We start from the raw sequence: 18561 nt of genomic DNA on the forward strand, positions 1-18561 counted from the left end.
AGTTTTGTGGTAAAAAAAATTTTTTTCTTTTCACGGCTCAACGTTATAAACTTCTGTGAAGCCCCCAGGTGTTCAAAGTGCTCATCAAACATCTAGAAAAAATATTTGAGGGCTCTAGTTTCCAAAATGGGGTCACTTGTGGGGGAGCTCCATTGTTTAGGCACCTCAGGGGGTCTTCAAACCCGACATGGCGTCCGCTAATGAGTGCAGCTAATTTTGTGTTCAAAAATTCAAATGGCGCTCCTTGCCTTCCGAGCACTGCCGTGCACCCAAACAATTGATTTTTACCCCATATGGGGTATCAGCGTACTCAGGAGAAAATGCACAATAAATTGTAGGGTGCACTTTCTCTTTTCTCCCTTGTAAAAATGAAAATTTTATGGCTAAAGTAACATTTTTGTGGTAAAAAGTAAAATTTTCATTTTTTCCTTCCACATTGCTTTGGTTCCTGTGAAGCACCTAAAGGGTTAATAAACTTCTTGGATGTGGTTTTGAGCAGTGTGAGGGGTGCAGTTTTTAGAATGGGGTCACTTTTGGGTATTTTCTGTCACCTCGGCCTCTCAAAGTCACTTCAAATGTGATGTGGTCCCTAAAAAAAATATTTTGTAAATTTTGTTGGAAAAATTAGAAATTGCTGATGAACTTTGACCCCTTCTAACTTCCTAACGAAAAAAAAATTTCTTTCGAAAATTGCGCTGATGTAAAGTAGACAAGTGGGAAATGTTATTTAGTAACTATTTTGTGTGACATATCTCTCAGATTTATGGGCATAAATTTTCAAAGTTTGAAAATTGCGAAATTTTCGCACAATTTCCTAAATTTTCACAAATAAACGCAAAAAGTATCGGCCTAAATTTACCAATGACATGAAGTACAATATGTCACGAAAAAACAATGTCAGAATCGCCAGGATCTGTTGAAGCATTCCAGAGTTATAACCTGTCAAAGTGCCACTGGTCAGAATTGCAAAAAATGGCCCGGTCATTAGGGTGTTTTAGTGGCCGGGGGTGAAGGGGTTAACCATTTCTTCACCAGTTTCAAAATATGCTTCTGATCATTGTCCTGCTGGAAAACTAAGTCATCCTTTTCATTCCCATAGTACTCGAGTGTACAAAGCAACTTGTTTAGTAGGATACTCACATATAGCTCAGCATTGAGACCACCATTTATCCTGGTCAAAAATCCAATCCTTTTGGCTGTGAAAAAGACCCATTTCATCGGGCTTCCTCCACCAAACTTGACAGTTCCATCAATTTCTCGATTCATTAGCCTTTTTTCCCCTTGGTTCTTAAAGACCCAATTGCACCTATCAAAGCTCATCAGAGCCTAGTCGTAGTATTGATTTTCATCTCATTGCTCCAAATGACCTATTTCTAATCTTCTACTGTCCACTTTTCAAACTTTTTTGCAAATTCGAGCTGATGCTTATTATGACAATATTGAAGTTGAGGCTTCTTCACCATTCCAGACTTCTGTAACGTGCGTCTCATGGTGCTTGCATGGACGTCTGTGATTTCACTATTATGACGTACAAGTGCATCTCAATAAATTAGAATATCATGAAAAAGTTAATTTATTTCAATAATTCAATACAAAAAGTGAAATGTATATTATATAGAGTCATTACACACAGAGGGATCTATTCCTATATATTATATAAAGTCATTACACACAGAGGGATCTATTTCAAGTGTTTATTTCTGTTAATGTTGATGATTATTAGAGTTGAGCGCGGTTCGTGGTTCGTGGTTCTCCAGTTCGCGGCTCGAGTGATTTTGGGGCATGTTCTAGATCGAACTAGAACTCGAGCTTTTTGCAAAAGCTCGATAGTTCTAGAAACGTTCGAGAACGGTTCTAGCAGCCAAAAAACAGCTAAATCCTAGCTTGGTTTCTGCTGTAATAGTGTAAGTCACTCTGTGAATCAAACTATTATCACATTTCAGTGTATAGTGTGCGTGAACAGCGCCTTCAGATCACTGCTGTTTTTTTTCTTGTCTTCCTTCCCTAAGCGCGCGCGTCTTGTGGGGCGGGCCAGCATGTCAGCCAATCACAGACACACACACACCTAAGTGGACTTTGAGCCAGAGAAGCAACGGCATGTGTGATAGGATCTGCATGTCACATGTCCCTGCATTATAAAACCGGACATTTTCTTCACGAACGCCATTATCTGCCTTCTGCGTCTTTGGTGTCAGACATCAGTGTTGCAGCCCCGTCCTCCTGAGTCCTATAGCCGATACAGCTGTATGCGCTGCATACACAGCGTTAGACAGCTTAGGGAGAGCACATTCTAGCAGTCCTTTTAAGGGCTCAAAGCGGCAGGGTCAGAGAGCCATAGGTGACAGGTCCTGCAAACAGCAACAGCGTCTGTGTAGCCCAGGTCAGGGATTTCCTCCCTGCATTTCACCATTAGGAGGGAATAGAAAGGCAGGCTTCCATTCCTCTACCCAGAGCACCACAATCCTGCCACTGTACCCTCTTGTCCTCTGCACACTCCAACTCATTATAACTAAGCCATTATACTAGCAAACAGTCAGTGTACCTAGTGGCATCCTATACGTGGCTATTGGACTTTGCTATAGTCCCACTAGTGCAAAGACATTTGCAGAGCACATCTGCCTGCATTGCACACTACAACTTTTTTAAACTAAGCAATTTTACTAGCAAACACTCAGTGTACCTAGTGGCATCCTATACGTGGCTATTGGACTTTGCTATAGTCCCACTAGTGCCAAGACATTTGCAGAGCGCATCTGCCTGCGTTGCACACTCCAACTAATTATAACTAAGCCATTATACTTGCACACACTCAGTGAACCTAGTGGCATCCTATACGTGGCTATTGGACTTTGCTATAGTCCCACTAGTGCCAAGACATTTGCAGCACGTCTGCCTGCGTTGCACACTCCAACTAATTATAACTAAGCCATTATACTAGCACACACTCAGTGTACCTAGTGGCATCCTATACGTGGCTATTGGACTTTGCTATAGTCCCACTAGTGCAAAGACATTTGCAGAGCACATCTGCCTGCATTGCACACTCCAACTAATTATAACTAAGCCATTATACTAGCAAACAGTCAGTGTACCTAGTGGCATCCTATACGTGGCTATTGGACTTTGCTATAGTCCCACTAGTGCAAAGACATTTGCAGAGCACATCTGCCTGCATTGCACACTACAACTTTTTTAAACTAAGCAATTTTACTAGCAAACACTCAGTGTACCTAGTGGCATCCTATACGTGGCTATTGGACTTTGCTATAGTCCCACTAGTGCCAAGACATTTGCAGAGCGCATCTGCCTGCGTTGCACACTCCAACTAATTATAACTAAGCCATTATACTTGCACACACTCAGTGAACCTAGTGGCATCCTATACGTGGCTATTGGACTTTGCTATAGTCCCACTAGTGCCAAGACATTTGCAGCACGTCTGCCTGCGTTGCACACTCCAACTAATTATAACTAAGCCATTATACTAGCAAACACTCAGTGTACCTAGTGGCATCCTATACGTGGCTATTGGACTTTGCTATAGTCCTACTAGTGCCAAGACATTTGCAGAGCGCATCTGACTGCGTTGCACACTCCAACTAATTATAACTAAGCCATTATACTAGCACACACTCAGTGAACCTAGTGGCATCCTATACGTGGCTATTGGACTTTGCTATAGTCCCACTAGTGCCAAGACATTTGCAGCACGTCTGCCTGCGTTGCACACTCCAACTAATTATACCTAAGCCATTATACTAGCACACACTCAGTGTACCTAGTGGCATCCTATACGTGGCTATTGGACTTTGCTATAGTCCCACTAGTGCCAAGACATTTGCAGCACGTCTGCCTGCGTTGCACACTCCAACTAATTATAACTAAGCCATTATACTAGCACACACTCAGTGTACCTAGTGGCATCCTATACGTGGCTATTGGACTTTGCTATAGTCCCACTAGTGCCAAGACATTTGCAGAGCGCATCTGCCTGCGTTGCACACTCCAACTAATTATAACTAAGCCATTATACTAGCACACACTCAGTGTACCTAGTGGCATCCTATACGTGGCTATTGGACTTTGCTATAGTCCCACTAGTGCCAAGACATTTGCAGCACGTCTGCCTGCGTTGCACACTCCAACTAATTATAACTAAGCCATTATACTAGCACACACTCAGTGTACCTAGTGGCATCCTATACGTGGCTATTGGACTTTGCTATAGTCCCACTAGTGCCAAGACATTTGCAGCACGTCTGCCTGCGTTGCACACTCCAACTAATTATAACTAAGCCATTATACTAGCACACACTCAGTGTACCTAGTGGCATCCTATACGTGGCTATTGGACTTTGCTATAGTCCCACTAGTGCCAAGACATTTGCAGCACGTCTGCCTGCGTTGCACACTCCAACTAATTATAACTAAGCCATTATACTAGCACACACTCAGTGTACCTAGTGGCATCCTATACGTGGCTATTGGACTTTGCTATAGTCCCACTAGTGCCAAGACATTTGCAGCACGTCTGCCTGCGTTGCACACTCCAACTAATTATAACTAAGCCATTATACTAGCACACACTCAGTGTACCTAGTGGCATCCTATACGTGGCTATTGGACTTTGCTATAGTCCCACTAGTGCCAAGACATTTGCAGCACGTCTGCCTGCGTTGCACACTCCAACTAATTATAACTAAGCCATTATACTAGCACACACTCAGTGTACCTAGTGGCATCCTATACGTGGCTATTGGACTTTGCTATAGTCCTACTAGTGCCAAGACATTTGCAGAGCGCATCTGCCTGCGTTGCACACTCCAACTAATTATAACTAAGCCATTATACTAGCACACACTCAGTGAACCTAGTGGCATCCTATACGTGGATATTGGACTTTGCTATAGTCCCACTAGTGCCAAGACATTTGCAGCACGTCTGCCTGCGTTGCACACTCCAACTAATTATAACTAAGCCATTATACTAGCACACACTCAGTGTACCTAGTGGCATCCTATACGTGGCTATTGGACTTTGCTATAGTCCCACTAGTGCCAAGACATTTGCAGCACGTCTGCCTGCGTTGCACACTCCAACTAATTATAACTAAGCCATTATACTAACACACACTCAGTGTACCTAGTGGCATCCTATACGTGGCTATTGGACTTTGCTATAGTCCCACTAGTGCCAAGACATTTGCAGCACGTCTGCCTGCGTTGCACACTCCAACTAATTATAACTAAGCCATTATACTAGCACACACTCAGTGTACCTAGTGGCATCCTATACGTGGCTATTGGACTTTGCTATAGTCCCACTAGTGCCAAGACATTTGCAGCACGTCTGCCTGCGTTGCACACTCCAACTAATTATAACTAAGTGTCACAAACCACCGGGGGGGTCACTCAGAAATCCCCCGCGCTGGCTACTGTCCCGCTCCCCGGGTCCTCACCCCCGCTCCCCGGCTCACCTGCCACGCTGCCCGCTCCTCAGCCCCCGGATTCCGTCCGTCCCAGGCCCCCTGGTCCCCGATCCCGGCGCCCGACGGCTTCCCAGGACCTGGCCGGCTCTCCTGCGTCCTCCTCTCAGCCTCCTTCCCTGGCTTCTGGCACCCGGGCGGCGCGCATGCGCGTTAGGGCGCGCGCGCGGTCACTGACCCTTTCTTAAAGGGCCAGCGTCCATTAACAGGAAATGAGGTTGAACAGGTACTGGGTATAAAGGGGGTTATTGTCCAAGGGGGCGGGGCCTGATCTTCGTGTTCCCTGAGCTAGGAGTCAGGTCTCCTGGTGTTTATGTGCCTGTACTCACCTATCTCTCTTTGTAGAGCCGTACCTGCCTCGCCATCCAGTCAGCCGTATCCTGAACCCCGCACACTGTCCGTCTGCCATCTGACAGTCCGTACCATCTCGGATCCCTGCGGTGACCCGTCATCTCGCTCCTGAGGTTCCGGACCCCGCCTGATATCATCTCGGCTTCCGAACCTGAGCTACGTCACCAGGACTACCATCTGTGACTCCGTGGTCCCAGGGACTCCTCCGCTGCCTTCACTTGCACGGACTGTTCTGCTGCCCATCAGTGCTTCAGCTGCCGGACTCCCTACCACCATCTTCGAGTTCGGTCCAGTGGATCCACCTCCTGGGTCTGCCCGACCGCCCGGCCGTGACAGTAAGATCAGGCCATGGATCCCGCTGCAGCACTAGCGGCCTTGCAAGAGGAACTCCAACGTCAGCATGAAGTCCAGACCCGCATGTTGCAATTTATGACCTCCGTGGACACCCGCCTGTACACGTTACAAGCATCAATGACGCCTGCGGAACCCAGGTCCCCAGTTAGGCAAGCCATGGCTCCCGCACCAGTGGCAGCCTCTTCAGATGCTTCCCGTCTCCGTTTGGCGTCACCACCTCGTTATGCTGGAGATCCCAAGACCTGCAGGGGCTTCATAAACCAGTGTTCCCTTCATTTCACGCAGCTGCCACATCTGTTCGCCTCTGACCAAGCCAAGGTCGCCTTTATAATGTCTCATCTGGAGGGCGAGGCGCTGGCGTGGATGAACCCCTTGTGGGAGAAGGAGGACCCCATGACCAAGAACCTTCAAGACTTCCTGCAGGCCTTTCGCAGCACCTTCGACGAGCCGGGACGCGCCTCTGCGTCTGCTTCATCCCTCCTCCGCCTACGTCAAGGAACACTGACGGTGGGCCAATATGCCATCCGTTTCCGTACTTTGGCTTCTGAACTCGGGTGGAATAATGAGGCCCTGACAGCCGCCTTCTGGGAAGGACTCTCGAGTCGCATCAAGGATGAGTTGGCGGGCCGTGACGTGCCCTCCACCCTAGATGCCCTGATTGCCCTAGCCACTCGAGTGGACATTCGTTTCCAGGAACGCTCCAAAGAGCTGTATCGTGAGAGACGTGCAGTACGGCACTCCCCTCCTCCACAGAAGTCCTCTGTGCCTCACTCATCAACAGCTGGGATTCCTGTCCACGAGCCCATGCAGGTTGACCGAGTACGACAGTCTGACCAACGTAGAGCAGAGCGGCTCGCCAAAGGCCTCTGCTTTTACTGCGGAGAGGGCACTCATCTCTTACGCTCCTGTCCGGAAAGGCCGGGAAACTCCAAAGCCTAGGGTTGGTAGGAGAGGCCACCCTAGGTGCTGGGACTCTCTCAGACCCAGTTATGTGGACGGTACAAGTGTCAACAGGAGAGACGCGCTTCACGGCTGAGGCATACCTCGACTCCGGAGCAGCAGGCAATTTTATCCAGCAGGCCACGGTGGACAAGTACCAGCTGCCTGTTACTCCACTCGATAAGCCCCTAGTGATTGCCTCGGTGGATGGGAGACCCCTCTCTGATACCATCTCCTGGATCACCAAGCCGGTGGAATTGCGTATAGGTGCTCTGCACACCGAGAACATCGCTCTCTACGTCCTTCCACACATGTCCCATCAAATCCTGCTGGGACTTCCTTGGTTGCGGACACACGAACCATCAGTCAGCTGGGGTACTGGTGAAATCACTCGTTGGGGCTCTGCCTGTCATGAGAGATGTCTAAAGTCCCTACAACCAATCCGACGTCCCCCGGCTCCAGAGAACCTACCGGAACTGCCCTCGGCCTATTGGTCCTTCGCGGACGTTTTTGACAAGAAGGAGTCTGAGGTACTTCCGCCACACCGTCCCTACGATTGCGCCATCGACCTGCTCCCAGGAACAACACCACCTCGAGGACGGATATATCCGTTGTCTCCAGCTGAAACCAGGGCCATGTCCACATACATCACGGAAAGCCTGGCAAAGGGATTCATCCGGAGATCCTCCTCTCCTGCGGGAGCAGGCTTCTTCTTCGTTAAGAAGAAAGAGGGTGACCTTCGCCCATGCATTGACTACCGGGGCTTGAATCAGATCACCATAAAAAACAAGTACCCCCTACCGCTCATCCCCGAATTGTTCGACCGGCTCAGAGGAGCCCGTGTGTTCACCAAACTGGATCTTCGGGGTGCCTACAACCTAGTTCGTATCCGCTCTGGGGACGAATGGAAGACCGCATTTAATACTCGCGACGGGCACTACGAATACTGCGTGATGCCCTTCGGTCTGTGTAACGCTCCTGCCGTATTCCAAGAACTGGTGAACGACATTTTCCGGGACCTCCTCTACCTCTGTGTAGTAGTTTATCTGGATGACATCCTTGTCTTCTCTCCGGACCTCCAGACCCACAGAGAGAACGTAAAGCTGGTTCTACAAAGACTGAGAGAGAATCGTCTCTACGCCAAATATGAGAAGTGCGTCTTTGAGCAGTCTTGTCTTCCTTTCCTGGGATACATCATCTCGGGTACTGGGTTGCAGATGGATCCAAAGAAGGTCTCCTCCATACTCAACTGGCCTCCTCCTTCTGGACTGAAGGCAATCCAACGGTTCCTGGGATTCGCCAACTACTACCGCCAGTTTATCCCGCACTTCTCCGCCCTGACTGCTCCTCTCTCCGCTTTGACCAAAAAGGAGGCTAAACCAAAGGACTGGTCACCTGCGGCCGACGCCGCGTTTTGCTCTTTGAAGCGAGCTTTCGCCTCCTCTCCTGTACTCCACCGACCGGAGTTAAACCGCCAGTTCACCTTGGAGGTGGATGCCTCCTCCTCAGGAGCCGGAGCAGTGCTCATGCAAAAATCCTCCTCAGGGAAGATGGTGACTTGCGGTTTCTTTTCTAAGAGCTTCTCAGCACCTGAACGGAATTACACCATCGGTGACCGAGAATTATTGGCGGTCAAACTAGCTCTGGAGGAGTGGCGTTACCTCCTGGAAGGAGCAGTGTACCCCGTGACCATCTACACGGACCACAAGAACCTGGAATACCTGCGGTCCGCTCAGCGACTGAACCCACGGCAAGCCAGGTGGTCCTTATTCTTTGCCAGGTTTGACTTCCAGCTCCACTTCCGACCCGCGGACAAGAATGTACGCGCCGATGCCTTGTCTAGGTCCCTCATGCCCATGGAGCAGGAGGAAGAGACTACCCAACCTATCATCCCTCCTAGCAAGATTGTTCCGGTGGCTCCCGTCACTCTGGCCCAAATACCACCCGGGAAGACCTATGTCTCGGAGACCGACAGGCTAAAAGTGTTACACTGGGGTCATGCCTCAAAAACAGCCGGCCATGCAGGCCAGAAGAGAACATAGGGTGCGATTGTACGCCATTACTGGTGGCCATCCCTTCGCACTGACGTCGCCGCCTTTGTCTCTGCCTGCTCCTCTTGTGCCAGGAACAAGACGCCCAAACACCTGCCCTATGGCCGTCTTCTGCCTCTACCGATACCCTCAGTTCCGTGGCAACACATAGCTATGGACTTTATTACGGACTTGCCATTGTCATCCGGACACACAGTCATATGGGTCGTGGTGGATCGGTTCTCTAAAATGGCCCATTTCGTCCCTATGGCTGGACTGCCCTCTGCTCAGGAACTCGCGGACGCCTATATACAACACATCTTCCGCTTGCATGGCTTTCCATTACACATCGTATCAGACAGAGGAACTCAGTTCACTTCCCGCTTCTGGAGGGCTCTCTGTAACCATCTGGGAGTGACTCTGGACTTTTCATCTGCATACCATCCTCAGTCTAATGGCCAGGTAGAGAGGGTCAATCAAATCTTGACCTCTTTCTTACGTCACTACGTCAATGCCCATCATGACGACTGGTCCGCCCTTCTACCTTGGGCTGAATTCTCCCACAACCACCACTTCAGTGAGTCGTCCTCCAGCTCTCCCTTCCATGTTGTTTACGGGCTTCAGCCTTCCATCCCATTGCCTGTATCCCCCTCTTCGGATGTCCCTGCTGCAGATACAGTAGCCCGTGACTTTGCAAACATTTGGGACTCTGTCAAATCGTCCCTTGGGCGTGCTTCCCTGCGGATGAAAAGACACGCCGACAAGAGACGTCTGGACCCTCCGTGTTTCTCTCCTGGAGACCTCGTCTGGCTTGCTTCCCAGTACGTCCGCCTGAAGATACCATCATACAAGCTGGGTCCTCGCTACATTGGGCCGTTTAAAGTCCTCAGCAAGATCAATGAGGTTTCCTACAAGCTACAGCTCCCGGCCACGATGAGGATACCCAACTCATTCCACGTCTCCCTGCTCAAGCCGGTTATCCTTGGTCCCTTCTCCGATGCTGCCAGTCCGGCCCCTCCACCTATTGCCGATGACGACATCTATGCGGTAAGGGATATCGTGGCCATGAAGACTGTTCGAGGTCGGCAGTTCTTCCTGGTGGACTGGGAAGGGTATGGTCCTGAGGATAGGTCTTGGGAGCCCAGGGAGAACGTGGGCACTCCTCTTATCCGTGCCTTCATGTCCCGGTTGCGGGGTGGGGGGCGTGGGGGGGGGGGTACTGTCACGCTCCCCGGGTCCTCACCCCCGCTCCCCGGCTCACCTGCCACGCTGCCCGCTCCTCAGCCCCCGGATTCCGTCCGTCCCAGGCCCCCTGGTCCCCGATCCCGGCGCCCGACGGCTTCCCAGGACCTGGCCGGCTCTCCTGCGTCCTCCTCTCAGCCTCCTTCCCTGGCTTCTGGCACCCGGGCGGCGCGCATGCGCGTTAGGGCGCGCGCGCGGTCACTGACCCTTTCTTAAAGGGCCAGCGTCCATTAACAGGAAATGAGGTTGAACAGGTACTGGGTATAAAGGGGGTTATTGTCCAAGGGGGCGGGGCCTGATCTTCGTGTTCCCTGAGCTAGGAGTCAGGTCTCCTGGTGTTTATGTGCCTGTACTCACCTATCTCTCTTTGTAGAGCCGTACCTGCCTCGCCATCCAGTCAGCCGTATCCTGAACCCCGCACACTGTCCGTCTGCCATCTGACAGTCCGTACCATCTCGGATCCCTGCGGTGACCCGTCATCTCGCTCCTGAGGTTCCGGACCCCGCCTGATATCATCTCGGCTTCCGAACCTGAGCTACGTCACCAGGACTACCATCTGTGACTCCGTGGTCCCAGGGACTCCTCCGCTGCCTTCACTTGCACGGACTGTTCTGCTGCCCATCAGTGCTTCAGCTGCCGGACTCCCTACCACCATCTTCGAGTTCGGTCCAGTGGATCCACCTCCTGGGTCTGCCCGACCGCCCGGCCGTGACAGCTACCAGTACGTCACAATCGGGGGGTAACAAGTGGGGGGTCACCCCTCCTTTATACCTCCCGACCGACAGAGCACGTGATGCGCTCTCTAGCGCCCCTCTTATAGTCAGGCCAATTATGGAATTGCCCGACAATAAGCAAGGAGGCCGCTATACTACTTATGCCGATTATTGAAGGGTCCCCGGTGAGAGTAGGGTATATATTCCCCCGACCTCCGCGGGCGGAATATATAAAATCTCCCCGAATCTCACTGGCCTCCCCACAATAATCCTTGGCACAAACTCTCTGCCACCAACCGCTTCACAGTAACTATTAGCCGAACACACAGACGTGGGATTCAAGATCGAGATAACAGAACAGCCCAAGATTAATTATATAATTTAATCAGCCTAAAGCACACTAGAACTACAATATATACAATAGGAGATCTACAGAATATACATATGTCAGAGTACAGTTACAGATAAAGCATGGTTTACAAACAGGTATGCAATTTGATCAGTTACCTTGTGCGTCTGGCCACAGGGGGGCGCTGTAGACCAGGTTTCTAGGATCCTTCCCACAGATGTTTCCTACACGTGCCCCCAGCGAAAAGAACACTGGAAAATGGCCGAAGTAGGGTTATCAACCTGGGCAGATCCAGGTCCCCTCCTACCTTAGTGACCTCAGAGGGAGCACTGCCCCACCCCTGGCTGGAGTTATGGACAAAATCCACAACATGGAATATGGCCATAACTTGGCCTGGGAGCGTCGTAGGCGGACGCCGACGCTCTCATTGTGACAGCTATGAATTTAGCTACAGAACGAGGGGACTCATGACCTGTCTGCCAGTTCCCCATTGGCTGATATCACGCCTGGGGCATTTCCTAATGTCCTGCTCCCATTAAAAGGGTGTGCCGGCATCGTCCGCATGCGGAGACACCATTTTTATGGTTGCCGTATTTATCGGAAATATGGCTTGCGAGATATGAACCATTTTTTACTGGAGTCGTTCTGTCTAGCTAGTTCCATAGCCTTGCTAATGAGATACAACTCTTGTTACAGGGTGACGGCAGGGAGTCATCCTGTGTCCATTGTTCCCACACCACCTCATTTCCATATCACAGGACATGGCCATGGAGGTGTAAGTGGAACACTGAGAACAAGAAGGGAGGGGGCACTGCCAGGGAGTGATGAGGGATTATGACTGGAGTCATAATTCATCTTCATATCCCGGGATTTGCCTCACACCTCCCCCCTTTTGAGGGCGCTAGGGGGCAGCACACTCCGGTGTTCCCCCGTGCGCCCGTCCGCGACCTCTCCTTGTCGGGACAGCCCGTCTGCGTTACCGTGGTCACGGCCCCTTTTGTGGCGAATGGTGAAGTTGTATTGCTGGAGCGCAAGGCTCCATCGCAACAATCGCCCATTCGTCCCAGAGACGGTGTGCAACCAGCTGAGGGGATTGTGGTCCGTCTCCACGATGAAGTGGCGCCCGTATAGATAGGGTTGCAGACGCTGCAGGGCCCACACTATGGCCAGGCACTCCTTCTCCATCGTGGAATAGGCAACTTCCCTTGGTAACAGCTTCCTGCTCAGGTACAAGACTGGGTGCTCTTGGCTCGCAGAGTCCACCTGGCTGAGCACCGCACCGAGGCCGAAGTCACTGGCGTCGGTCTGTACTACAAACGGCCGCGTGAAGTCGGCTGCCTGTAGCACGGGCGGGCTGGACAGGGCGTCCTTTAGGGCCCGGAAGGCTGTCTCGCAGTCCATTGTCCAATCGACTGCAGAGGGCAGCTTCTTCTTGGTGAGGTCCGTCAGGGGCTTTGCCAGGCTACTATAGCATGGAACAAACCTCCTATAGTACCCAGCGGTCCCCAAGAAGGACATCACCTGCTTCTTGGTCCTGGGGGTGGGCCAGGATGCGATGGCCTCCACTTTCTCAGGCTCGGGCTTCAGTGTCCTCCCGCCTACCCGGTGACCGAGGTACTGGACCTCGCTCATGGCCAGCTGACACTTTCCCGGCTTGATGGTCAAACCTGCCCGGTGGATCCGCCTGAGCACCTGTGCTAGATGCTCTAGGTGGTCCTCCCAGGTGGGACTGAAGACGGCAATGTCATCTAGGTACGCGGCCGCGTACCCTTCAAGTCCCTTGAGCAGGGTGTTGACCATCCGCTGGAAAGTGGCAGGGGCATTCCTCATCCCGAATGGCATCACCGTGGACTCGTATAGTCCAAATGGGGTAATAAAGGCAGAGCGTTCCCTGGCCTTGCGAGTCAGGGGGATCTGCCAATATCCCCGGCTCAGATCCATGATGGTCAGGTACTGAGCCCCGGCCAACTGATCGAGCAGGTCATCGATGCGTGGCATTGGGTACGCATCGGCGACCGTGACCGCATTGAGCCCCCTGTAGTCCACGCAGAACCGAGTGGTTCGGTCCTTCTTAGGGACGAGGACTACAGGCGAGGCCCAAGCGCTGTTGGATGCCTGGATCACCCCCAGCTTCAGCATCTCGTCAATCTCCTGGCGCATGTGTTGCTGCACCTCCAGGGAGACCCGATATGCTGAACGCCGGATCGGGGGATGATCCCCAGTGTCCACGTGATGGACAGCCAAGTCAGTCCTTCCGGGCTGGTTGGTAAACAACCCCCGGAAGGGGAGGAGGGTGGCCCACAGCTGGGACCGTTGGTCTTCCAAGAGCTGGTGGCCAACCTCCACATCCTCAATGGATCCGCCTGCCCTAACCTGGGCTAGCATATCCAAGAGGGTTTCCGCTTCTCCCTCCTCGGGCAGGTTGCACACGGGGAGCGCACATGCCTCCCGCTCATGATGTGCCTTCATCATGTTCACATGGAAGGGCTTCCGCCTTCCACGGGCAGGGTCCAGGGTGACCAGGTACGTTACAGGGTTGAGCTGCTGGTACACGAGGTATGGGCCTTCCCAGGCTGCCTGAAGCTTGTCCTGTGGTACGGGGACCAGTACCCACACCTTTTGACCCACTTGGTAGGTCCTCTCACAAGCGTTCTGGTCGTACCAACGCTTCTGATCGGCCTGGGCTTGAGCCATATTGTCGTGTACCAGTTGCGTCAAGGCCTGCATTTTGTCCCGGAAGCGCATGACATACTCGATAACCGACACTCCAGGGGTGGCCAAATCCCCTTCCCAAGCCTCTTTCACCAGAGCCAGGGGGCCCCGCACACGTCGCCCGTACAGGAGCTCAAACGGTGAGAATCCTGTTGAGGCCTGTGGAACCTCCCGGTAAGCAAATAACAGGTGTGGGAGATACCGCTCCCAGTCACGCCCATGGGAGTCGACCAACATCTTAAGCATCTGCTTTAAGGTGCCATTGAACCGCTCGCACAGGCCATTAGTCTGTGGATGGTACGGGCTGGCCACCAGATGTCGCACCTGGACTTGCTTACAGAGGGCCTCCATCAGCTGGGACATGAATTGGGTCCCCCGGTCAGTGAGCATTTCCTGGGGAAAACCCACTCGGGAGAAAATCTCCAGCAATGCGGTGGCCACCTTGTCAGCCCGAATGGACGACAAGGCCACTGCTTCTGGGTACCGGGTGGCATAGTCCACTACCGTCAGTATGAAGCGTTTCCCGGAGCTGCTGGGGATGGCCAGCGGGCCGACCAGATCCACAGCCACCCTCCTGAAAGGCTCATCGATGATTGGCAGAGATACCAGTGGGGATTTGGGGCGTGGCCCCGCCTTCCCCACTCTCTGACAGGTTTCACACGAACGGCAGTAGGCAGCCACATCGGCCCCCATTTTTGGCCAGTAGAAATGCTGGTTTAACCTGGCCTTGGTCTTAGCGATCCCTAGGTGTCCGGCCATCGGAATCTCATGTGCGATCCGCAACAACTCCGTCCGGAACGGATAGGGTACCACCAACTGTCGGTCCCTGGGCCACGCCTCCGGTGAACCCTGCTGGACCGTGGCCCGGTACAGCCGTCCTTGGTCCCAGACCACTCGCTCCGGGTCCGAGTCCGAGGGAGGCTGTGCCGCCTGCTCCTTAAGAGCTTTCAGGCTGTCGTCAGCTTCTAACGCTGCCTGAAACCCCTGACTAGATGTGGCCAGAATCGACGAGACTGTCACATCTTCGGTCAGTACCCCGGGACCTGTGTCCTGGCCTCCGCCTGACTCGGCTGCCACTTGGTCAGAAGGGGAAGAGCTATCGGACCTCCGGGAGGCCCCTTGGCTTCCAGCACTCCCACTGCGGGTGACAGCGGCCACAGCCGCTGCGACCGTGGGTCGTGCCTGCTCCTCCTCCATTCCTGACCAAGTCGCCGGTTCAGGCAGACCGACCTGGCTTCCTGACACCCCGGTTGTGGGGGAACCATGCACCGAGATCTTACCTGGGAGCACTTCCGCTCCTGGACCGGCCCCAATCTCACCTGCCTGTTCCCCTCCTGCAGCAACAGAACCCCGCTGTGAAATCTCTGGGGACCCCACATTTGCTGTGGTAGCCCCCACCCCACACACTGGTCCTCCCCCTGCAGCACCCTGCTCTCTGCTTATCCCTGCAGAGGGCAGCAGATCCCAGCTCACAGGCTGGTTACTTGTAGAGGCATTGTCACACCTTTCTCTGACCCCCTCCCCTGTCACAGCTGCAGCTGTGTGTGTGTCTATGGTGTCTGTGCAAGCAGAAATATCAGAGTTCACTCCCCCCTCTCTCACATCATTCATAGATAACACATTAACATTGTCAGGAGTCATGTCCATACTGGCTGAAGGTTCAGCCCTTGGTGGGGGCCCAAACTGGGAGGTTATCTGCCCCAAATCTGTCCCAAGTAGCACGTTTGCGGGGATCCGATCAGTTACCCCCACCTCCCTCACCCCTCGCCCTGCGCCCCAGTCCACATAAATGTCAGCAACAGGCAGCGCCGGGTCAGTGCCTCCAATCCCGGAGACAGCGAGGGTTTTTCCAGGGATCAAGTCTTGGGGGGACACCATCTCAGGCCGCACCAGAGTCACCTCCGAGGCGCTGTCTCGCAGTCCTATGGTCACAGACCGGCCGACGGTGACAGGTTGGAAGCTGTCCAGGGACCTACCACCACCCCCACCCACACAATACACCTTGGGCGGCCCTTGGGACGGGGACGGAGCCGGGGCCTTGGGACGCTGAGGGCACATGGCCTTGAAGTGTCCAGGTAGGTTGCACTGGTGGCACCGTCTTGGTTCCGCCACGGGCCTGGAGAGGGGAGTTGAGGGGGACACCCCCTGCAGTCTAGGGGCAGGTGGGGCAGTCGCAGAATTCATCTTACCCCCTCTCCAGGTGCTGCTGGTGGCCGCTCTCCTGGCCTCAGGGGCCCGGTTGTTGGTGTAGTCATCGGCAAGGGCAGCTGTAGCCGTGGACCCCTTTGGCTTCTGGTCTCGGATGAACTGGCGGAGATCCTCAGGGCAGTTCCACAAGAGTTGCTCCGTGATGAACAAGTCCAGGATCTCCGGTCCGGTGGAAAGCTGCAGGCCTTGGGTCCAGTGGTCGGCAGCTCGGGCAAGTGCCCGCCGGTGGTCAGCCCAGGAGTCCTTTGGTCCCTTCTGCAGGGTCCGGAACTTCTTGCGGTAGGACTCCGGAGTGAGGTTGTACTGTTGGATCAGGGCCCGCTTGATGGTGTCGTAGCCCTGATCTGCCTCAGCAGGCAAGTCCCCAAGGATATCCAGGGCCTTACCCCTTAAACGGGGGGTCAGGTATTTGGCCCACTGGTCCTTGTCCAGATGGTGCTGCAGGCAAGTCCGTTCAAAAGCAGTCAAGAAAGAGTCCAAGTCTCCATCCTTCTCCAGCACTGGGAAGTCCTCAACACGGACCTTTGGAAGTTTGGTGTCTTGAAGGTCACGTGTGGCTGATGAGGGCTGGAGCTTGGCTAGATGCAGCTGGTAGTCACGGTCTGCCTGTCGCTCCGCAGCCTCACGCTCTGCCTGGCGCTCTTCACGCGCTGCTTGCCGCTCCGCAGCCTCAGCATCACGCGCTGCCTGCCGCTCTGCCCTGCGCTCTGCCAGGAGTTCCTTGTAGCCTTTCTGGTCTCCAGCCTGGAGAAGGGCCATAGCCATTTGAAGAAGGCTATCCGAGCCTCCCAGGCTCGGTGGAATGGCACGTGGTGATCTGCGGCCCGCTGCGGAGCCTGGTGCTTCACTGTCCATTGCAGAGCGGAGGGCTGGCATCTGGCTCGTTGAGGACCCTTGGGTGAGCTGCTCCTCATCTTGTCCATAATTGCTAGGTTGTGCAATGTCCTCTGCAGAGCTGTTTTCTGGCGTCGAGCTCCTGGAGGACTCGTGGGCAACCTCCTCATTACTGTCCACAGCACCGTCCTCCCTCTCTTCGGCTCCTGCCTTAGCATTGGCCAGTTGCATAGCTCTGCTCCTGGTGCCATCAGCCATTCTTGCAGACTTTTGGTCACTGACACAGAACTGACACCTGATGCCTCCACACACCTTACAGTATCTGCACTCTGACACTCTAGTGTTGAGCTGGTCTGAAGACCCCAGCAGCCACAGCTGCTGCAGGCAGTCTTTAGTGTCTGGGAGTATGGGTCTCACACTCACACACACTATTATCTCGATCCCACCGCTATGCCACCAATATGTCACAAACCACCGGGGGGGTCACTCAGAAATCCCCCGCGCTGGCTACCAGTACGTCACAATCGGGGGGTAACAAGTGGGGGGTCACCCCTCCTTTATACCTCCCGACCGACAGAGCACGTGATGCGCTCTCTAGCGCCCCTCTTATAGTCAGGCCAATTATGGAATTGCCCGACAATAAGCAAGGAGGCCGCTATACTACTTATGCCGATTATTGAAGGGTCCCCGGTGAGAGTAGGGTATATATTCCCCCGACCTCCGCGGGCGGAATATATAAAATCTCCCCGAATCTCACTGGCCTCCCCACAATAATCCTTGGCACAAACTCGCTGCCACCAACCGCTTCACGGTAACTATTAGCCGAACACACAGACGTGGGATTCAAGATCGAGATAACAGAACAGCCCAAGATTAATTATATAATTTAATCAGCCTAAAGCACACTAGAACTACAATATATACAATAGGAGATCTACAGAATATACATATGTCAGAGTACAGTTACAGATAAAGCATGGTTTACAAACAGGTATGCAATTTGATCAGTTACCTTGTGCGTCTGGCCACAGGGGGGCGCTGTAGACCAGGTTTCTAGGATCCTTCCCACAGATGTTTCCTACACGTGCCCCCAGCGAAAAGAACACTGGAAAATGGCCGAAGTAGGGTTATCAACCTGGGCAGATCCAGGTCCCCTCCTACCTTAGTGACCTCAGAGGGAGCACTGCCCCACCCCTGGCTGGAGTTATGGACAAAATCCACAACATGGAATATGGCCATAACTTGGCCTGGGAGCGTCGTAGGCGGACGCCGACGCTCTCATTGTGACAGCTATGAATTTAGCTACAGAACGAGGGGACTCATGACCTGTCTGCCAGTTCCCCA

The sequence above is a fragment of the Anomaloglossus baeobatrachus genome, chromosome 8, assembly GCF_048569485.1.
Source record: "Anomaloglossus baeobatrachus isolate aAnoBae1 chromosome 8, aAnoBae1.hap1, whole genome shotgun sequence".
NCBI classification, from domain to species: domain Eukaryota; kingdom Metazoa; phylum Chordata; class Amphibia; order Anura; family Aromobatidae; genus Anomaloglossus; species Anomaloglossus baeobatrachus.